Source organism: Schistocerca americana, chromosome 4, assembly GCF_021461395.2.
Source record: "Schistocerca americana isolate TAMUIC-IGC-003095 chromosome 4, iqSchAmer2.1, whole genome shotgun sequence".
NCBI lineage: Eukaryota > Metazoa > Arthropoda > Insecta > Orthoptera > Acrididae > Schistocerca > Schistocerca americana.
This window is the reverse complement of record NC_060122.1, coordinates 119,488,259-119,511,129: the sequence shown is the minus strand read 5'-3', so window position 1 is coordinate 119,511,129 and position 22,871 is coordinate 119,488,259. Positions and strand designations below refer to the sequence as shown.

The 22,871-nt window shown below is 45.4% G+C and overlaps 1 non-coding gene across 1 annotated transcript; it reads left to right on the top strand.

Annotated features, from left to right (window-relative positions):
• Window positions 1–4,088: 4,088 nt before the first annotated feature.
• Window positions 4,089–4,163, top strand: Trnat-ugu. The gene has a single exon. It is a non-coding gene; the product is annotated as a tRNA-Thr (tRNA).
• The last annotated feature ends 18,708 nt before the right edge of the window (window positions 4,164–22,871 follow it).

Below are 22,871 nucleotides of genomic sequence, written 5' to 3'. Positions count from 1 at the left end.
TGCGTGTGATCATTGCTTGTACAGCCCTCTCGCAGTGTCCGGAGCAAGTATGGTGGGTCTGACACACCGGTGTCAATGTGTTCTTTTTTCCATTTCCAGGAGTGTATTTTGGATAGCACTTAGGCTAGGGACCATTTGTAAGTAGTAGGGTAATCTATGTTGTGGCACACTTTTGATATCATAATGATATGAAAATTGATTAAACTGCAACATCTGATTCATTTATGCCCTTCTGCTAAATGGTTTTTCGTGTAACCCTTCTCCCTCCCCCTTCTCTCAACCTGTTGTTACCTTAACCTATTGTTCTTCTAAGTGGTTATTCATGTAACTCCTCAACCCCCTCCCCTTAACCTGATGTTCTGTTAACTGACTTATGACCCCATGGGATTAATCTGTCCTTCTGAGAAATCCTCTCACCCCTCCCCCTCCTCCTTCCCTGCTTCTTTCCCTCCTAGTCACAGATACAAGTGCGCTTTCAGGCCTGGGCTATCCCAACTGTGCCCTCCAAGTCCATCAATTTCTGGGGGAGTATTCATCAAAGAAAACAATTTACTGAAAAGTGATGGCAGAAAATTTTCATTTGCAGGTGACAACAGGATACTGAATGATATAATATTAGTTTATGAATGCGAAAAAAGAAAATCATGGCTATCTGAATCATCCTTTGTGAATGGAATGCTCAAAGGTTCGAACAAATAGTTTGGACAGTTGTTTATACTCGATACTGATCTTTAAGCTTTTGGGAGGAAACAACCACTACTCCTGATGTCTACGATTTGACACCAAACAAAGAGCTAGAAACGTATGATTTTTTAATCTAGCTATTAAAACCAGTGAGCCTGGATGGAACACTGATTCTCTCGTAATAGACTCCTGTCGTCCAATTAGCCAGAAGTTTGTTTCCTGAAACAGAGATTACGTTTGGCGATTTTCATTCTTTTGTTGCAGCCTTGGTCTTCCTATGACGAAAATGAAGAAACACACAGTTACATAAGAATTTACTTAACTCGAGCATATCTTCCCCTTGAAACGTTGGATGATGATTGGATGTCTGTTCAGAATAGCACCCGTGAAAATCAAAAGCTTCAGGATTTGCATGACCATTTCTGGACAAGTGGCTCGACAACGAATAGATGCCAGGAGATATGTCGAGTTGTAGTTGAAGATGCCATGCACTAGCACTAACAACGTCTCTGAATACGGAACCGAAAGATACATACATTAAAATAAAAAATTCATACAAATGTTCACTCAACGGAAAAAAACCTTCGAGAAGACACTGAGTACCATGGCGACCCCTTTGATGGATTAGTTTTAAGTTTAATTTTAAATTTAAATATAAAGAAATTCAAGTGAATATTCACTCATGCGAGAAGACGCTGGCTAAGCTACACTAAAGGCTGAAAGTTAGAAAATTACTCACTTCCAGCCGGCTGGTGTGGCCAAGCGGTTGTAGGCGCTTCAGTCTGGAAACGCGCGACCGCTAGGGTCGCAGGTTCGAATCTTGCCTCGGGCATGGATGTGTGTGATGTCCTTAGGTTAGTTAGGTTTAAGTAGTTCTAAGTTCTAGGGGACTGATGACCTCAGATGTTAAGTCCCATAGTGCTCAGAACCATTTGAATCGTACTCACTTCCTGCAGCAAATGGAGCAGATCGGTTGGTTCTTTTTTCATTACATGTGGTGCGCTTTAAAGGGCTTACGGAAGCAACAGTTAGATCATGTGCGGTTTTTGACACAAGCCGAAAATCGTGGCTTTTGGGGTACCATAACCGAGATGCGGATTCCAAGATAACTGTGGACAGTATGCCTAAGATCCCGAAGTCGAACGACCTTCAAAATTATCTTGATATCGTTATCGTTTTCAAGATATAGAGGTTCCTAGTTACCCTTCTTGTACGCATAAAATACGTACACACTTACAACCCGGTGTGAGGTGGAAGCGTAGTTTATAAAGTGACGAAGTAGGATAAATATGATGTTAAGTGTCTCCGTTACCATCAGAAGGGTTCTGGAAACTCTATGTTGTTGTTGTTCTGAGGAAAATACGAAATATTTCTGCACATAAAATCTAGTGCTAATTGTAAAATTACACAGTTTTGCATTATTTAAATTTCACATAAGTTAAGTTTCAAATTTTTTTTCACTTTCCTTTTGTAGGACGGACGCGCCCTGCTGCGGAAAGCAAAAGACGGAAGCAGCGGAAAAATGCTCCAGTCACAGCACAAAGAATCGAATATGCTCCTGTTGACAATTCCTCATTCTATCTTCCTCAGCACCTTCAAAATTTTTTCCGAAAATCTGACATACAAACAAATGTGCATTATATTATGCTGAGAGAGAAGAAAGTGGCAGTGGGAAGCAGAAGTACTAAATACTGGAAAATAATAGACATGGATGTGGAACAGCAAGAGCGAATGAGTCAATGCCAGTTTGAGGGAAAGTGGGTGATAAAGTGGGAGTGGAGCATAGCTAACAGTGATAAAGCAGTATAGGAAAAGAGTCAAGGACACAGAGCAAGCGGGAGAGGAATAAAGAGAAGAGGAAAGTGGAAGTGGTTGAGAGCCAGTGATAAGCAGAGACAGAGTCTACAGCAATGACAACTAGGAAGGCAGAGATAGTGACAGTGGGAAGAGAAAGCAGGAGGTGACAGGAATGAATGGGTTAGTTTCAGTAAGAGAGAGCAAGAAGCAGACAGTGAGAGTGGGAGGAGACTATAGTAGTAGGACAGAACGAAGGAGACTACGGCTGTGACAAATCAGAAAATGACAGAGAGACACAAAGGGATCATGATAATGGGTTTGGCTGCATCAGAGAGTGAGAAGGGGTAGATGAGTGTGAGCAATTTACAGCGGTGGATCAATGGATGTGAATGAGTTGCTGTTAGGGGAGGCTTTGGGAATTTAAGGTCATTTAGATGCTGAAAAAACCACGACTGTGTTCACGTAACAATTTTTTTGGAAATTTTTTAAAGATGCTTACGAAGGTAGAATTAGGCACTCCACTTTTCAGAAGTCAGAGTGTTCTAAACAGCGGCATATTCACCATTTTTTGACCTGATAGGAGCATTTTTCTGTTGGTTTTATATTTCTTTGACTGGATGCCGTTATTGCCTCCTGGATAAAGAGTGGAAGATTATTTGTATAGGCCACCGTTCTGTAGGTTATGATCCCTGTGCCCTTGCATTTCATCTTCTTGTGGATGTTTTCTTGAGGTGGTGCAGGAGTCTACTCGCATTTGGACACCACGGAATTGGAAGAACTGCTTAAAATCTGCTGTCTGGCTGGGCAGTGTACCAGACCAAGTAAGTTTTAATCTGGTGCCAAGATTCCATTCAGCTCAATGCCTTAATTGGGGCGGGGAGTGGGGGTGGTATGACGTCAAACGGGCCGACTTGGAGTAGGAGAGACACCAAAGGACATTTTAAATTACACTGTCTATACTTTTACAAACAAATTCATAAAACTTTAGTCAGTATAGCCAGGAAGGATTCAGGATTCACACTCATAGCAGTGGAAGTTCAACAACATAACAAAATAATTTTTTTTTACATCTGAAATTTCATCATTTTCCCACTTACTGTTGGCTGCATTTGTTGCCATAGGTACACTTTTCTTGCTAAGTAATAGAGATTTTTCGATGAATTTTGCACAGGATACAAACAATACTTACAGATTTATGAAGCTCTAGGATTTTTGAAATCTATTAAAAACTCGCAAAAACTGAGATAATTAACTATAAAATTTGAAATGATAATTAAATGGACACCCTAACTGCAAACAGGCGTTGATGTACTTCATTGAGGACATGTTGAAAATGTGTGCCCCGACCGGGATCTCCTGCTTACATAGCAGACGCTCTATCCATCTGAGCCATCGCGAGCAGAGAGGGTAGTGCGTCTGCAGGGACTTATTTATCCCTTGCACGCTCCCCGTGAGATCCACATTCCCAACATGTCCACACCACTACATTCGTAGTGCGCCTAATAGATGTTTGCGCACTACGAATGTAGTGGTGTGGACATGTTGGGTATGTGGATCTCACGGGGACCGTGCAAGGGATAAGTCCCTGCAGACGCACTATCCTCTGTGCCCGCGGTGGCTCAGATGGATAGAGCGTCTGCCATGTAAGCAGCAGATCCCGGGTTCGAGTCCCGGTCGGGGCAAACAACTTCAACATGTCCCCAATGAAGTACATCAACCCCTGTTTGCAGCTAGGGTGTCCATTTAATTATCATTTCATTTCTAGCAAAGCTGCATGGTCATCCACGGTAACTGTTTTTTCGGGAACAGATACTACCGTCATATATAGTGATAAAATTTGAGTTTTTTCTAAACATGAAGTTTAAAATGTAAGAGCTCATTCATTTTTTCATAAATAAAATAAATTCTCCTTGCTCTCATGCTCCAAGTCGGCCCGTTTGACATCCTAGCCCCCTTAACAGCTATCGCTCCACGCTTTGACCTGTACGACCAGATGACTCAAACAATGAGAAGTGGAGGCATAATAACTCTTTAACGCCGCCGAAGAAAACCATTTAACAGCAGCAGTGACAACCGCCGGCAGCCCACGTAGTACTCGGCCATCATTCCACGTCAGCCATTCGCATTAGGCGCCGGACCGTGGTGTGAACGCCCCACTGGAGGTCGGCTGCCACCATAAAGCACCGAGTTAAATATTAAATAGCGCCGTGCGGCGTGTACCGTGTACCGTGCCGGCACGGAGTAACCCCAGTTTCTATCTGCAGGCCGCCTCATGAATATTTACCAGGGCCCGATGAAGGAGGGCCGCACTGCCGCAGGCCCGTGTCCGCGCGGGAAAGGGGGGGTGGGGGGGGGGGGGCAGAAGAAGTGCCGGCCGTGACAAATGCTCGCGGGTCACACGACGGCCGGCCAGGGGAATCCCCCGGCCCGGCCGCTGGCGGCTGTTATCAGGGCTGTTCAGATCGCGGCCGGCGCTCGACAACATCGCCCCTCGCGTTACGCTCGTTGCTCTGCCGGCCAGCAGGTGAGACACTGACAAATCGCTCTCCTTCTGACCTCAGAACCTCCGCTGCACAGCACAGTGACGGTGTTAAAACGTGCTGCTACACGGCTGGCGACAAATAATTACAAGCTTCCTTCACAAAATGAATTAACAGTGAGGAGAGCTAGTTTTTCGATTTTTCACTTAGATTTCATTTGTACATGGAATATGAGATGAACAGAATATGTAGTGCTCCACAAAACCATTTTGAAAGGTATTGAAATTGAGCAAAGTACACTACTGGCCATTGAAATTGCTACACCACGAAGATGACGTGCTACAGACGCGAAATTGAACTGACAGGAGGAAGATGCTGTGATATGCAAATGATTAGCTTTTCAGAGCATTCACACAAGGTTGGCGCCGGTAGCAACACCTACAACGAGCTGACACGTGGAAAGTTTCCAACCGCAGTTGGCCGGTGTTGCCTGGCGAAACGTTGTTGTGATGCCTCGTGTAAGGAGGAGAAATGCGTACCATCACGTTTCCGACTTTGATAAAGGTCGGATTGTAGCTTATCGCGATTGCGGTTCATCGTATCACGACATTGCTGACCGCGTTGGTCGAGATCCAATGACTGTTAGCAGAATATGGAATCGGTGGGTTCAGGAGGGTAGTTCGGAACGCCGTGCTGGATCGCAACGGCCTCGTATCACTAGCAGTCGAGATGACAGCCATCTTATCCGCATGGCTGTAACGGATCGTGCAGCCACGTTTTGATCACTGAGTCAACAGATGGGGACGTTTGCAAGACAACAACCATCTGCACGAACAGTTCGACTACGTTTGCAGCAGCATGGACTATCAGCTCGGAGACCATGGCTGCGTTTACCCTTGACGCTGCATCACAGACATGAGAGCCTGCGATAGTCTACTCAACGACGAACCTGAGCGCACGAATGGCAAAACGTCATTTTTTCGGATGAATCCAGGTTCTGTTTACAGCATCATGATGGTCACATCCGTGTTTGGCGACATCGCGGTGAACGCACATTGGAAGTGTATATTCGTCATCGCCATACTAGCGTATCACCCGGCGTGATGGTATGAGTTGCCATTGGTTACACGTCTCGGTCACCTCTTGTTCGCACTGACGGCACTTTGGACAGTGGACGCTACACTTAAGATGTGGCTCTACCCTTCATTCGATTCCTGCGAATCCCTACATTTCAGCAGGATAATGCACGACCGCATGTTACACGTCCTGCACGGGCCTTTCTGGATACAGAAAATGTTCGACTGCTGCCCTGGTCAGCACATTCTCCAAATCTTTCACCAATTGAAAACGTCTGGTCAATGGTGGCCGAGCAACTGGCTCGTCACGATACGCAAGTCACTACTCTTGATGTATTGTGGTATCGTGTTGAAGCTGCATGGGCAGCTGTACCTGTACACGCCATTCGAGCTCTATTTGACTCAAATGCCCAGGCGGTTCAAGGCCGTTATTACGGCAAGAGGTGGTTGTTATGAGTACTGATTTCTCAGGATCTACGCACCCAAACGGCGTGAAAATGTAATCATATGTCAGTTCTAGTATAATATATTCGTCCGATGAATACCCGTTTATCATGTCATTTCTTCTTGGTGTAGCAATTTGAATGTCCATTAGTGTATTTGGATTAAAGTAATCAGAAGCATAACATAGGAAAGCGACAAAAATTTATTGACCGAAGATACACGTTGTAGTTCCTTAGTATTATGTTCACAGGCCATTAAAAAAGACTGGAATTGCATATGGGTAAGCCAGTACCAGTAACAGAGAAGAGACTTAAGCCGTCGACACGTGGTTCATGCTGTCGAACGTTGAGCGTTGAGCGTGCTGAGTTTCTGACGTCATAACGTGGAATAGCTCGTTCGGGAGTCTTTCCGAACGTGCAGAGCAATATCTAGGATGTCAGATATTCTAAGAGTGCGTCTGAGCCTTTTCACATGCACGCCATCTCCCCTCGGTGCTCAGTTGTGAGGCGCCATATTAGCGTCCAATTGAAGTCGGTATGTATATATGCAGTTTCTGAGCAGCAGAAACCTGGGGAGGTCTCGATGTTATTAAAATGAGAAGAAGCGTCATATTCGTGGCAACAGAATTGTTGTTACTTGCGTATTATGAGAGTCGCCCATTTGAAATTTACAGCATGTTGAGGATCCATTAAAACGCATTTCATTTGTTGTAATTAAATTTCAAATAGTAATATAGGTACAATTAAAGTTTTCAGGACATGGTAACAAGCTAGATATGCTTCGACAGTTGCCATTGTCGCAGTGGCGTAATGAATAGCATCACAGTTTCGTAGCGACAAGTAAACCTTCGCTTTGTTGGTGGGTTCTAATATTTTGTTATTAGTTTAATATAAGTGTATAGTATAAAATTCGATACTATGTAAATATAAGAGCGCTATTCTTGAGGGGTGAGTTTGGTCGATTGGATTAATCGACAGGGCACCTTGCACTACTTGTAGTAAGGCAGTTGGCCCTTTTTTTAAGTTTTGTAAATCACATGTAGAGATTCTGCTACTGAGTAGGAACAGTTATCAAGTAAGAATGACCTTAGGGTTTCGCTAGAAACTGAGAATAATGAAATTATGTTTTTCTTGCGTGTATTGTAAATTTAAATCGCACTGTTTGTAAGGGGACTTTTATAAGCCGATGTCCGTAATGACTGGTCGTCGTACTTCGCTTTTTGGCGTATAGTATTCTCACGGATATTGAAGTTATTATTTATGTATACTGCAGACAGAACAATCTGACTAGCATATGGACAAGGGAGAAAGGTGCGTTTTAATAGAGCTAATGTTGTGGGCTGGCAGGAGAGCCAACCCGTATGAATAGAGGAAGCCGAAAGGCACGCGTTTAAGCTCACGCAGGCTGGCGTGAGGTCTGGAACAGGACAAGGAAATGAGAACTTAGAAAAACGGACGCAGATGGTGGAATACTTAACTTTAATCCATTAATGTTGAAAGTAGCTCTTGTCTGTACATTCTTTACAATATCAATAGCAACTGACAATGGCGCCTTGCTAGGTCGTAGCAAATGACATAGCTGAAGGCTATGCTAACTATCGTCTCGGCAAATGAGAACGTATTTTGTCAGTGAACCATCGCTAGCAAAGTCGGCTGTACAACTGGGGCGAGTGCTAGGAAGTCTCTCTAGACCTGCCGTGTGGCGGCGCTCGGTCTGCAATCACTGATAGTGGCGACACGCGGGTCCGACGTATACTAACGGACCGCGGCCGATTTAAAGGCTGCCACCTAGCAAGTGTGGTGTCTGGCGGTGACACCACAGCTAACATAGGAATTTTACACCCGTCCATTTCGTAAACAGTGTGATTTGGGAGCCACATACGGTCGACAACTGCCGCCGGAGCGCGTCGTGATCGTGTGTGTGACGTTGGGACCCACGAGCCATGTGAACGAGTCGCATCGCTTCTGAGCGTTCAGCAGCACGTTGAACTCGGTTCGCTCAACGTTGTCGTTAGACAGCACGCTCCTTGTACTGACGGCTTAAAGGTAATAAGAGGCACGGTTCACACTGAGCCGATACGATGTACGACACGATATGCGATACGATGCAGAATCACCCCCATCGGTGCAAATGGATCACATTGCTCTGAGCACTATGGGACTTAACATCGGAGGTCATCAGTCCCCTAGAACGTAGAACTACTTAAACCTAACTAACCTAGGCACATCACACACATCCATGCCCGAGGCAGGATTCGAACCTGCGGCCGTAGCGGTTGCGCAGTTCCAGACTGAAGCGCCTAGATCCGTTTGGCCGCACCCGCCGGCCAACCCCCATTGGTGGAACAAACAGGAACATAATGTAAACGACTTAACTGCTTCACAACGGGACGACAGTGATGCGACACCAATACACACTCCTGGAAATTGAAATAAGAACACCGTGAATTCATTGTCCCAGGAAGGGGAAACTTTATTGACACATTCCTGGGGTCAGATACATCACATGATCACACTGACAGAACCACAGGCACATAGACACAGGCAACAGAGCATGCACAATGTCGGCACTAGTACAGTGTATATCCACCTTTCGCAGCAATGCAGGCTGCTATTCTCCCATGGAGACGATCGAAGAGATGCTGGATGTAGTCCTGTGGAACGGCTTGCCATGCCATTTCCATCTGGCGCCTCAGTTGGACCAGCGTTCGTGCTGGACGTGCAGACCGCGTGAGACGACGCTTCATCCAGTCCCAAACATGCTCAATGGGGGACAGATCCGGAGATCTTGCTGGCCAGGGTAGTTGACTTACACCTTCTAGAGCACGTTGGGTGGCACGGGATACATGCGGACGTGCATTGTCCTGTTGGAACAGCAAGTTCCCTTGCCGGTCTAGGAATGGTAGAACGATGGGTTCGATGACGGTTTGGATGTACCGTGCACTATTCAGTGTCCCCTCGACGATCACCAGTGGTGTACGGCCAGTGTAGGAGATCGCTCCCCACACCATGATGCTGGGAGTTGGCCCTGTGTGCCTCGGTCGTATGCAGTTCTGATTGTGGCGCTCACCTGCACGGCGCCAAACACGCATACGACCATCATTGGCACCAAGGCAGAAGCGACTCTCATCGCTGAAGACGACACGTCTCCATTCGTCCCTCCATTCACGCCTGTCGCGACACCACTGGAGGCGGGCTGCACGATGTTGGGGCGTGAGCGGAAGACGGCCTAACGGTGTGCGGGACCGTAGCCCAGCTTCATGGAGACGGTTGCGAATGGTCCTCGCCGATACCCCAGAAACAACAGTGTCCCTAATTTGCTGGGAAGTAGCGGTGCGGTCCCCTACGGCACTGCGTAGGATCCTACGGTCTTGGCGTGCATCCGTGCGTCGCTGCGGTCCGGTCCCAGGTCGACGGGCACGTGCACCTTCCGCCGACCACTGGCGACAACATCGATGTACTGTGGAGACCTCACGCCCCACGTGTTGAGCAATTCGGCGGTACGTCCACCCGGCCTCCCGCATGCCCACTATATGCCCTCGCTCAAAGTCCGTCAACTGCACATACGGTTCACGTCCACGCTGTCGCAGCATGCTACCAGTGTTAAAGACTGCGATGGAGCTCTGTATGCCACGGCAAACTGGCTGACACTGACGGCGGCGGTGCACAAATGCTGCGCAGCTAGCGCCATTCGACGGCCAACACCGCGGTTCCTGGTGTGTCCGCTGTGCCGTGCGTGTGATCATTGCTTGTACAGCCCTCTCGCAGTGTCCGGAGCAAGTATGGTGGGTCTGACACACCGGTGTCAATGTGTTCTTTTTTCCATTTCCAGGAGTGTATATCTCTATTCGTACGCCCAGCGCAACAAGGAGTGGTGCTCACTACACGTAACTCATATTCTACCATACGTGAGTAATGAAATTTCAGATCATCCGAATTTTCTACAAAAAATTTCTTGTACTTAGATGAAGCAAAGCAACATCCATTTCAGTAGTTAGTTACTCAGTTTTATTTACTCCCGTAAATATGTGGCATTTTACGCCACATATTGCGCTGTAAGAAATGTAGCTAACATGTCTAAATTGTTTATAACCCTGGAAGGAAATCCGTACCGCTTTCCAGACTCGAGTAAATACGTGATACAACCACACGGGGTGGCCGCGCGGTTTGAGGCGCCATGTCACGGGCTGCGCGGCCCCTCCCGCCGAAAGTTCGAGTCCTCCCTCGGGCCTGGGTGTGTGTGAGTTGTTCTTCATAAGTTAGTTTAAGTAGTGTGTTAGTGTAGGGACCGATGACCTCAGCAGTTTGGTTCCTTAGGATTTCTCATACATTTGGACATTTTGAAATAGGTGATACACTGCGTCGTTTGGCTGCGTCGAGCTACGACACGCCACACACTACGCCGTGACTGAGGCCTGCTCTATGTGGAAGCGTCTTGCGTTGCTGCCGATACAAGCTGAAACAGTCACTCGCAGATGTTCTTTCTGGCTGGAAAGATATCTTGTCCTGTGCGTTTTCTCCTGTGCTATGTCGTTCACACAAGAAGATGATATCTCCTGTTCTTCTTGTTGAGCAAAGCCCTTGTCTGTGAGTCTAAATCATATTCTACTGCAACATACAGAACTGTTGCAGATTTTCAAATTGCAATCATTAATTATATATGCCCTTACATGAAATCAGTATCCCACTACGTGGTCTTATTAAAAATAAACATTCCTTTCCTCAAGTCACCTTACTGTAATGTGTAACTTCTCAGCAGGAGAAACAGCAAGTCGAAAATTTGTTTCCTGCTGTGTCAGAGTTGCTGGTACTAGTTTCTCCAAAGAGTGGAAACTGTCTACACTCATTCTGAGCTATTCGTGAAATTTTTTGTTCACGTTGAGAGAGCTCAGGAGAAAATACAGGTGAACTACCATATTAGCAGCATTCAACGGGTGCAACCAGTACTTCACTATCCTTGTCCGTTGTTTGAGCTTTAAGTACTGATAAGCCACAATAACGTCCTTTTCAGAACAGTTGATAATTGCTACTGTGCCAGAAACAAGATTCGTGCTGGCTTAGTGTTTGTCGTACAGCAGGTAGCATTGCTTAGTGTACTGAATATTACATCTCTCCAGTGGGAATGTGAGCGTCACACCGATAAGCGTCACACCATACGACTTGTATTACAATGAATGGTGTCACATGTCCTTTTGTCGCCAACTTAGATAAACTGAATAAATTTTATTAAATGTCACACAACGAGAGAAGGGAGCCGGGTTTCGAATGCAAGACAGAGGGAAGCCAAACAGGATATCAGTGGCATAGAACTCTTCCCAAAGCAGACGGACGCTATTTGCTTCTTCGAGGCTGGCAAACACGTCACCAACTAGGACTGCAATGGGGCGCCATGTCGAGCGCTTTCCGGACATATAGTAAGGTGGAACCTCTCTGTTGCGCTTCATCCACCATTCACAATAGATCATTTGAGAAGTTGACAACTCACCAACAACGGCGAGGATCGTGGCCAACGGAGTGACAGTAACCTTCCCAACGTGCCTAATGGAAGAAAACCAAATACGATTTAGAGAGATAATCAAGCAAGAAGTTTCTACGTCTACGTAGGTTCCCCGCAATCCACCGCACGCCGCGTGGCGGAAGGTACCGTGTACCACTAACAGTAGCTTCCTTTCCTGTTCCACTCGCAAACAGCCGGGGTAAGACGATTGTCTATATGCCTCCGCCTGAGTCCTAATTTCTAGTAATATTCGTGGTGCTTAAGAGCAGTGGTGTGATGGAGGCAGTAGAATCATTCTGCAATTAGTTTCAAACGCAGCTTCTATAACTATTCTCAGTAGTGTTCCTCGAAAGAAATGTCGCCATCCCTCCAGGGATTCCAACTTGAGTTTCCGAAGCATGTCCGTAATACTCGTGTGTTGTTCGAGCCTACCACTAACAAACCTAGCAGTCCGCCTCTGAATTGCTTCGATGTCTTCTTTCAATCCAACATGGTACGGATCACAAACAGTCGAGCAGTACTCTAGAATAGGTCGAACCAGCTTCTAATATGAGGTCTCCTTTACAGATGAACCATACTATCCTAGAAGTCTCCCAATAAACAAAAGTAGACCATTCGCCTTCCCTACCATAACCCTTACATGCTCGTTCCATTTCATATCGCTTTGCAACGTTACACGCAGATATTTAAACGATGTGACTGTATCAAGTATGACACAACTAATCATGTATCCGAACATTACGTGCTTATTTTTAGTTCTCATCCTTATTAACAATTTTTCTACATTTGGAGCCAGCTGCAATTCATCACACTAGCTAGAAACTTTGTCTAGGTCATCTTGTATACTTCTACAAACTTCGACACCAAACCGGACACCACGGCATCATCAGCAAACAACGACAGATTACTGCCTACCCTGTCCGCCAAATCACTTATGTATACAGAGGATAAAAGCAGTCCTATCGTGGGGCATTCCTGACGATACCCTTGTCTCTGATGAACACTCGCCGTCGAGGACAACACACTGGGTTCTGTAACTTAAGAGCCACTCACATGTATGACAATCTGTTCCATATGCTCGTACTTTCGTTAACATCGTACAATGGGGCACCGTGTCAAACGCTTTCCGGAAATCTAGAAACATGGAATCTCCCTTTTGCCCTTCATCCATAGTTCGTAGTACATCATGTGAGAAAGGGACAAGCTGAGTTTCGCAAGAGGGATGCTTACTGAAACCGTGTACATAAGATTCCCCGTCCCAAGAAAATGTATTATATTCGAACTGAGAATGTGTTCAAGGGTTCTGCAGCGAACCGAAGTTGGAGATATTGGTTGTGCTTTTGTGAATCGGTTCTTTTGCCTTTCTTAAGTACAGGATTCATCAGCGCTTTTTCCAGTTGCTTGGGATTTGCGCTGGGCGAGAGATCCGCGATAGATCCAAGCTAGATAAGGGACCAATGCTGGAGAGCACTCTTTGAAAAACCGAACTGGGATTCCATCCAGACCTGGTCACTTATTTGTTTCAACTCTTTTAGTCGTATATTTATAAATTATAGAGTGCAGCTATCAGTCGTCCTTTTTTTGCAGTTTTTATTTGGCAAATCCAGATTTCGGCTAGTGCCTAGCCATTATCAATGCACTATAGTCTCGATGCAGGTCAGTTCCCTGTTGTTGGGCGTCAGTCACAGATCTTTGAATACTTTTAGTTGTTTCTCTACATCAGGGATCCTTGTTACTCTGTTGTCCAGAACCTCGGCTTTCGTGTTCCTACCTCCAACTGTCACACCAGAATGGTCAGCAAGTGATTGGATGAAAGCTAACCCCCACTTAGCGGTTTTACATAGGAGAAGGGTTTTCTCGGCTTCTCTGCCGGATCTTTTGCTAACGGTGGTAGTTGTTGAATGCTTCCCGCATAGATCTTTTCACAGACGCACGAATCTCTACCACCCTGTGCTTTTCGTCATTTGCTCGTTCTCTTTCGAACCGAGAGTGCAACACCCTCTGATTCCTCAATATTTTCCGAACCTCATTATTAAACTTGGTGAGTCTTTCCCGTCCTTAACCCTTTCACGAGGCACATAACTCTCCAGACCAAGATGTACGATCTGCTTAAATTTCCTCTACGTCTATTCTACTGGAAATAAGTGATCACAATTCACTGTCCAAGTGAGATGCTAAAAACTGCTTATCTGCCATTCCTAGCAACACTCTCCATGCCGTCTTAACTGATTTATTAACTTCCGTAACCATAGTTGGTATAATGACATCATGATCTCTAATCCCTGGTCCCGCCTATTTGTAGCTACAAGGTCCTAGATATTTACATTGCGTGGGACTGTTGAACTAGCTACTGAAGATAGTTCTCAGAAAACATGTCGTAAAGTACTTTGAACGACGGCCTGTCTGTACCCCTGCAATGAATCCACAGATATTCCATTCTATTCCATTCCATACTATAAGTCGGCCCCAAACAGAGCTTGACGATCTGGGTATTAATGCGGTACTGATAGTAGATTCTCTTTGAATGACTCTATAACAACTGTCTCAGCAGAGTCGGGTAGACGGTAAAAACATCCAACAGTTATCTTGGTTTCACCCAGACCTGTTATACGCGATTCGTTAATTTCACTCTGAAACTCAACTTCAACCGCAACAGAGTCAATATTTTTTCCAACTGCAATGAACACTCCCCCTCCTATGGCTACTAGTCTGTGTTTTCGATATACATTCCTTTTTGCTTTTGCTTGCGCCTTGATACCGCGGTTCGCAGGGTCGGTGTGGTTAGGTACGAATTTGGCAAGGTTAATGCTAAGGGGTGGCTAGCGTTGCTGCCTCTGATCACGGGGTTCTGGGTTAGATTCCCGGCTGGTTTGGGGATTTTCTCTGCCCGGGGACTGGGTGTTTGTGTTGTCCTCATCGTTTCCTCATCATCCTCGTCATTCGTGACAGTGGCTCGATTGGGTTGTGTAAAAAATTGGACTGTGTAAAAATTGGGGCTTTGTGCAGGCGCTGATGACCGCGCATTTGAGCGCCCGACAAACCAAACATCGTCATCATCATCATCGATCCTGAGAGGGATCTTCGTTACGAATAGTTGGACAACTTACTGGTAAAGTTTTGGCGGTTGAAGTACCTTTACCCTACGAGCGGTCCGACTTCCCTTGCTGCGTTTCACCTGGCAAGTGTTCATAGGAGTACTCAAACTACCGTCTAGCCTAAGCAGCCTCCCTGTGTGCCCCACAAGTACTTTCTTTGTGTAGTGCACCCCTGACGCCTATCAAGAGGTGTCTTACAAATCCCCAACCGATACAGCAGGCCTATAAATCTACAGCCAAGACCCCTATAGAGTCGACGAATCCTTTGGTTGAAACCATTCACTCGGCTCCAAAACAAAGGAGCCCATTAATTCTGGAAAGAATGCAGAAAACTGCGAACTCTGCTTCCACCCCTCAAGCAAGGCCAACAGTTTTCACCACCTCTGCCAGCCGCCTGTTTGAACTGATGATCGCCTCAGAACCCATGCGACAGGTGTCGTTGATGCCGACGTGAACCACAACTTTCAGACGACTGCACCTGCACACTCGAGAGCCGCAAGTAAGGCCGTCTCCACATCCCGTGTGAGCCCCCTTGCAGACATATGGAGTGCACACTGACTTCCTTTCTAGCCCTGAACGCTATCTGCCTAAGTTCCATAACGCGCCTAACACTGGAGCTCCCAATAAGAGGTAAATCATTCTCCCCGTGTGCCTACTCGCACCCTACTGAAGGAGAGGCCACCTATCCACTCACAGTCTGAATGGGCGAGGCAACATTGCCAGTCTTCACGTCAGCCCTCGGCCTTGAGCGACGCGAACGATTTACCACTCGCCACTATCTCTGCTGTGAATTCAGATCCACGGTGTCGGGTGCGCTAGGAGGTGCCTCGGCAGCAGAGTCCATGAGCGATTAAAGCGTCACTGGGGTGTCCCATGCAACACTCCAGATTCTCCACCTCCGCTACACCGAGTCAGCAGCCTGAAGGTGATTGACTTTAGCCAAAAGCGTATTCAGCTGTTGGCGAACTGCGGCCAACTCCTCCTCCATCCGCACAAACATCCTACCCTTCCGAGCAAGACTAACTGAAGACGTAAACTGCAACAGCAGCCAGAATCCTAGATATGCAACTTCCTACCCTTCTGATGTGTCACCAATGGACGCTGGTCTACACAGGGGTAGCGACCCCCTGCTGGGACGCAACAGAATCGGCTCAATGTGAACTGCGCTTAACTGTGCAATGTGAGATTCTAAATGGTAACACGATGGATTATGAAAAAGAAATAAAAAACCCGTTAGACGAACTTAAAAACGATTCACAAATAATCGTCACACTTCAATCCTTTCCTATACCACCCATCTTCCTCGCACTCCAAGTCGGCCGCACACAATATGATAGGAAAATCTCTTACATAAAAAACAGTAAAGCCTCCCACCAAAAATAAAATAGAAATTGCAGCTAATTTCGCTTTATTTATGATTGGTGTCTCATCGAATGTAACATCAATTTTCTGATGCTGTGATATACGATGTATTCAAATCCAGGCACTGATAGGAAACAACTAAATTTCATTGAATTTCATTCATTACGCACATGTATCCTTCATATGTAAAAGACAGTATCTCGACTGACTGATTGACTCTCACACTTACTGATTCATCATCCCGCAGTCCAAACCGCTAAGCATATAAACTTGAAATTTGGAGGAGTGTTAATCTAATACTCTATGCGTGGTTTGAGAAAAGAGTTTTCGAAATTCCACCCCTAAGGGGGTGTAACAAGGGATGAAATGTTTGTTGAAAATATGTCACCATACGGCAATTTTGAAGGTAGAACGACAAAAATAGGTATCTGGCTTCTCAGTCAAAAATAAGAAATATGTGATTCCCCGTTAAGACGTAAAACGGTGATGGACGTTTTTTTGAAAGTAAATCATTATGAAAGAACCGCTGAAGCATTTTTAAAGCTACATCTGTGAAAATTGGTGTTTGACTTCTCAGTTCGAAATAAAAAAAAACTTGTTTCACTGTTTTTGGGAACTCCAGTTCTTAGCGGGCGAAATATGGAGTGAAAATTTTTAAGAAAATATTTCGTTACATTAAAATTTTTTTAAAGTTAAATTTATGAGAGTTAGTTTTTCACTTCTCGGTTAGATATAAAGAAATATGTATTAGGGGATGAAAATTCTTATGGAAATGTCTCCCGAAGAACGAAAAAGGCATGATTAACGAAACGAATTGCCTCCACCCACCAGAATCGCTTATTGGTCAGTACATTCGGAAAAGACAATGCTTCTATGGCCTTGATTAGCGTGGAAAGTTTAGGAGGTGTTGCAATTTATGAACATCACAAAAATTGGATTAAAGGAAAACAAAAAGAGTTCTGTACAGACTATACAGACTACGTGAGTGAAGCACCGGGTGCTAAGATAATGTATTACAGAAGGAGCAATTTTGCGGTGGTATGAGGGTCAAGTTCGAAATACGCACTCAAGTTGAACCGAGGTTGGATGACAGATAGTTATTCCATGCTGCTTCAGCTGTACGCCAGAGGTCACTCGTGCTGGCTGGTCAGTGCTGGTAGGTCAGTTCCACTACAACTCCAGATGTTTCCCATCTACATTTACATCTACATCTACACAGATACTCTGCAAGCCAAAGTACGGTGCGCGGCAGAAGATACCCTGTACCACTACTTATCGTTTCCTTTCGTGTCCCACTTGCAAACAGAGCGAGGGAAAAACGACTGTCTGCTGTGTGCCTCTAACCTTCGGGGTCCTTACGCGCAATGTATGTTATGGGCAGTAGAATCGTTCGGCAGTCAGCTTCAGATGCAAGTTCTCTAAATTTTCTGAATACTGTCCATGGAAAAGAACGTCGCCTTCTCTCCAGGGATTCCGATATGGGTTCGCGAAGCACCTCCGTAACATTTACGAGGTGTTCGAACCTACCGATAACAAATCTAACAGTCCTCCTCTGAACTGCTTCGATGTCTTTTTTCAATCCCACCGGGTACGGATCCCAAACGCTCAATCAGTACTCAAGAATAGGTCGCACTAGCGTGGTATATGCGATCTCCATTCTTTCGTAAAGTTTTCCGAAGAAATCGAAGTCGACCATTCGCCTTCCGTACCACAGTTCTCACATGATCGTACCACCTCGTATGAGTTTGCAAGGTTATGCCCAGATATTTAAACGATTTGATTGTCAAGCAGGACACTAGTAGTACTGTATCCGAACAGCACAGGTTTGATCATCCTACTCATGTGCACTAACTTACATTTTTCCACATTTCGGGCTACTTGCCTTTCATCACCCCAACTGACTGGGGAGAAATGGGGAAGAGATCTCCAGAGCGACCTGGCTAGGGTAACAGCATAACACCGTGTCGAACTAGGTCAGGGCACATACGAAAAGAAGTGGTCTGGTGTTAACTTCGAATTTAGGGCACGGCCATCGGACTTTACAAGTCTAAAATGTAACGTCTGCTGTCCAGACTACCGGTCACGCACACCAGAGGTGGTTTTTTGTATACCCAATGGCACCCCACAGCAACACGCCAGCTATTGGGCACGTCTGATGCGAACGAATGAAATCTGGCAACGTTCTACATCTACATCTACATGGATACTCTGCAAATCACATTTAAGTGCCTGGCAGAGGGTTCATCGAACCACCTTCACAATTCTGTATTATTCCAATCTCGTATAGCGCGCGGTAAGAATGAACACCTATATCTTTCCGTACGAGCTACGACAGCCCTGTGTTCACTAATCCCTGAATCGGTTTTGATGCTCTTTATTAACCAGTCAGAAGACTGATGGCTCAAAAATAAATAAATGAATAAATAAATAAATAGTTCGTGATGTGGCTGTTCGATCCTGCACGGTCGAGTGAACAGTATGTCTACCCTCTCCGCCGCTTTTCGCTCGGGGCCATTGAGATCATGAAGGCATTCAGTATGGTCCTCCTGCACCCACAGACAACATATCTGCATGGCAGTCACATTTGCCCGACCAATGCGAGCAGTAATTACGCGAAATGTTTGACTTTGCTGCTCCTCGCATGACGCTTAAGACAATCCTCTCGCAGACAACCAGCATTGGAATGCGTTTTGTGAATAAGTTATTCGCTACGTAATCGTTCCATTTACACTGAGGTGGCGTAAGTCATGGGACTGCGACAGGCACATATTCGGATGGTGGTAGCTTGAGATACACAAAATACAAGAGCAGTGCATTTACGGAGAAGCCATTTCTACTCAGGTATTCATTTGAGAAGGTGCCCGACATGATTACGGCCTCTGGGCAGGAATGAAAAGAACTTGGAGCGGAGCGGTAGTTGGAGCTAGACGCATGGGACATTTTACTACCGACATCGTTTGAGAATTCAGTATTTCGAGATATACATTGTCCAGAACGTGCCGAGAGCACCAGATTTTAGGCATTATCTCTCTCCACTGGCAACGTGGTGGCCGACAGCATTCACGTAACTACCGGGAGGAGGGGCGTAGCGTAGAGCAGTCGGTGCTAACAGACACTGCGTGAAAAAAACGCATAAATCAATGTGGCACGTACGACGTACTTCCCTGTTAGGACAATGCGCTGATATTTGGCATTAATGGGCTACGACGGCAGACGATAGACGTGAGTGCCTTTAGTAACAGCACCGCATCGCCTGCAGCGTCTCTCCTGGGCTCGTGACCATACCAGTTGGACCCTAGACGTCTGGAAAAGCGTGGCGTGATCAGATGAGTCCCGATTTCAGCTGCTACGAATGGATAGTAGGGTTCGAGTGTGAAGTAGACCCCACGAACCCCGAGACCCAAGAAGTCAACAAGCCACTGTGGCCTCTTAATAGTACGGGCAGTGTTCACTTGGAATGGGACGTGTCCCTTGGTCCAGTGGAACCGACCGTTGACTAGAAGTGGCTATGTATGTTCGGCAACTTGGAGACCGTTTTCAACCGTTCATGGATTTCACGTACCCAAAAAATGAATGACAATACGCCATGTCACCGGGCGACAGTTGTTCGTGATTGGTTTGAAGAACATTCTGGACAATTCGAGCGAATGATTTGGCCATCCACATCGTCCTACATAAATCCCATCGAATATTTATGGGACATCATCGAGAGGCCAGTTCATGCATAAAATTCCGCACCGACAATCATTTCCCAACTACGGACGGCTATAGAGGCAGCATGGCTCAAAATTTCTGCAGGGGCTTCCAACAACTTGTTGAGTCCTTTCCACATCGAACAGCTTCACTACGCCAGGAAAAAGGAGGTGCGACACCATATTATGAGCTATCCCACGACTTTTGTCTTGTCGGGCTAAACATAGAAACATGTAGTACGTTTCATGCCAAATCGACATTTCGCCTTCATAGCTACGCAATTGTAACTGTTGAAGTGTTCATGGACACCCAGAAACAAAATCGAAGCTTCACTGACAAATTACTCTCTCATTTGCCGAGACAATAGTTAGCATAGCCTTCAGCTACGTCATTTGCTACGACCTAGCAAGGCGCCATTATCAATTGCTATTTATATTGTGATGCATGTACCGTCAGACCGATGTTCACCAGTTATGGATTAAAGTTAAGTATTCCTGAAGCTACGTACTTTTCTTGATAGTATAATTACTTTACCTGTTCCAGACCTCACGCCAGCCTGCGTGAGCTTAAACGCGTGCCTTTCGGCTATCTCCTAGTGGCTTGGCTGTCTGGCCAAGTCACAACAGAAGCATCAACTGTGTGTAATGCAGAAGGGCTACGTGCAAATATTTAGACAATTGCTACTGAAAAGAGAGAGGGTTATCACCAAAGGAATCATGGAAGATTAGATTTTTATCTCCCTTCACGAACGAGGAGTCAACCTGTAGAGCTCATTCATTATTGCAATTATTCAATTCATACATGCTGCACATCAGTCGTGTGATATGGAGCTAGGAAACAGTTTTCCTGGCTTGAACACTAAAGACTAGTACAAATTATTTGTATTGATGCTCTGTCACACTTTCGTTTTTATGTATTTAGTTCCGTAGGGACAAATTGAGGAGCAAATCCCCATGGTAATGGAGCGTGTCAGTATATGAAATTACAACAGAAGAGTGATGATGGTGAGGTCCCATACTCCGAGGAGCGTAGGGGACGATGCGGGAGCCCCGCACCGCAGTACTAGGGAAGGTCCTAGCGGAGGTGGTTTGCCATTGCCTTCCTCCGACCGTAATGGGGATGAAAGACACCCAGTGATCTCGATGCCGGAAAAATCCCTGACCCCGCCGAGAATCGAATCCGGGAGCCCGTGCGCGGGAACTGAGAACGCTACCGCAAGATCACGAGCTGCGCACGCAGAAAAGTAGTAACGGATAAAATAAAATGTTTATGAATCCTGAAATGACGCCAAGTATTTGTACATGCAATCAACAATGTAACACAGGAATTAGCTTGATTTTCCAAAGAACTCCTCGATAGAATAGAAAAGTGACGCATGAGGAAACGCTTCAGTTTAGATTTGGAAAGCGCGTGGATTATTGCTAAGATTTTTGAATTCTTGTGGCAGCTTACTGAAAATGGAAGGAGGAGAGTACTGCACGCCTTTCTGCACAGGAATCGAGTATGTACGGTGAAAATGTAGATTGGTTTTCTGCCTAATATTAACGGAGTGAAAGCTGACAATTCTTGGGAATAAGCCGATACTGTTAATAAAAAATGACATTGAAGAATATATGTATACCGAGACACCCATGTCTGAATATCCAGATTAATGAACCGGGGCCGACAAGAGGTTCGCGAACTTACACCACTCATTGCCCAACCGCCTATTTGTGAGCCAAAAATATCCTTTGAGCATGGGAAGAGTTATCCCAAAATATAATACCATATATGATGAGCGAATGGAAATAAGAAAATTAGAATATTCTGCGTGTTGAACTGTCACATACTTCATACATTGTTCTAAAACTGAAAATGGCAGCATTAAGTCTTGATAATGGGCTTTCCACGACAGTTTGCTGTCAGTCTGGACACCTAGAAATTTGAACTGTTCAGTCTCACTAATCGTATGCCCATTCTGTTTTTGTTTGTGTGTTAGAAACTGTAAGAACTGGCTCCTACTGTGATTTAGTGTTCTACGACCCATGAACCTCAGGGGCGCGACGCTCCCCTGAGTATAAAAGGTTTATTTTAAATGTGGCCAAAAGCTGTACACTCTTTCGTATCAGAGATATGGACTTTGTCTGTAAGGATATAAAATCCGTACAGGCGCGGGACAACACAGTGGTAAGTCCCGAAACAGGCATTTCCGTTAGACGTGAGTATGGTTCAAACAGCGATGGGCGGAATATGGCTGCAACTGACCTGACTCACCCCATCGCGTTGTGAACGAGATCACTTAACGATTTCCGCCCACCAAACCTTACACGTAATTTGAACCTTCTCGAAACCTTTTTTCCATACATCTCCACAAAATAAAGAAAGCAACAAAGTTTATCGCTTATTACATTTTGCTGTTCATATAGTAAAACTTCAGCATTTTCTGTTTCAAATTATTACTTATGCACCACCAACTCCTTTCCGAACACATTTTGTAGACAGTATGCACATATACCTCTGAATGTTACTGCGAAACTGTATCAATAAGATACGCTGTAGGAAGAATTTTTGAATGGAATGAACAATCAAAGGAGTACATTATACGGACTGAGAGTAGTTGAAAGTTATGTGAAGTAGGTGAGATGATAACAGCGAGAATCTTAGCATCAACATTGGTTGTCACGACGTAGGCGAACGTAAGGGATTCTGCTTCCTTGGAAGCAAAATAATCCACGACAAACGAGGCAAGAATGATATAAAAAGAA